The 1,065-nt window shown below is 44.6% G+C and overlaps 1 pseudogene; it reads right to left on the bottom strand.

The window, feature by feature from the left end:
• The window catches only part of Gm5686 (predicted gene 5686), a 1,602-nt pseudogene extending 1,303 nt beyond the window's left edge, over positions 1-299 (bottom strand).

Below are 1,065 nucleotides of genomic sequence, written 5' to 3'. Positions count from 1 at the left end.
CCCATCATCACTCCAGCAGACATCAAGCACTGGCCCCAGGTGCATCTGCTGAGCCTTTGGAATGGTTTGCCCGCTGTCTTTCACTTCCCAGCAGTGAACATCATTAGCCCATGATCCTGCAATAAGGAAGTTGCCTGGTAAGGTTGGTGGGCTGAAAGACAGACAACCGATGCTGTCATCGGGAGAAGATGCTACTTCAATATCCTTCATTGGGTCGTTGTTATCTGTGGTTATTCTCCCAGACATGCTGGTCCTACCAGTCCTAAATCCAGAGGTTGATCCAAACAGATTCATGCTGGCTGCTCTGGCATGGGGTGGAGAGGGCACAGCCAGGAGACCCTAGACCCCTCAAGACAGTGGAAAATGCCCTGTTGATGTATGTTCTTTTGTGATTGGGTTACCTCATTCAGGATGATATCCTCCAGATCCATCCATTTGTCTAAGAATTTCATGAATTCATTGTTTTTAATAGCTGCATAGTACTCCATTGTGTAAATGTACCATATTTTCTGTATACATTCCTCTGTTGAGGAACATCTGGGTTCTTTCCAGTTTCTGGTTATTATAAATAAGGCTGCTATGAACATAGTAAAGCATGTGTCCTTATTACATGTTGGAGCATCTTTTGGGTATATGCCCAGGAGTAGTATTGCTGGACCCTATTTGCAAAACACATGAAATTCAAGAATATGGAAGACAAAAGTGTGGATACTTCAATCCTTCTTAGAAGGGGGAACAAAATACCCATGGAATGAGTTACAGAGACAAAGTGTGGAGCAATTACTGAAAGAATGACCATCTAGAGACTGCCCCATCTCAGGATCCATCCTATAAACAACCACCAAACCCAGACACTATTGCATATGCCAACAAGAACTTGCTGACAGGAACCTGATATAGGTGTCTCCTAAGAGGCTCTGCCAGTGCCTGACAAATACAGTTGTGGATGCTCACAGCCATCCATTGGACAGAGCACAGGGTCCCCAATGAAGGAGCTAGAGAAAGTATACAAGGAGCTGAAGGAGTTTGCAGCCCCAAAGGAGGAACAACAATATGAAGTAACCA

This window comes from Mus musculus, chromosome 18, assembly GCF_000001635.26.
Source record: "Mus musculus strain C57BL/6J chromosome 18, GRCm38.p6 C57BL/6J".
Taxonomy (NCBI): domain Eukaryota; kingdom Metazoa; phylum Chordata; class Mammalia; order Rodentia; family Muridae; genus Mus; species Mus musculus.
Note: the sequence above shows the minus strand (reverse complement) of the source record. Positions and strands in the feature narration are given on the sequence as shown.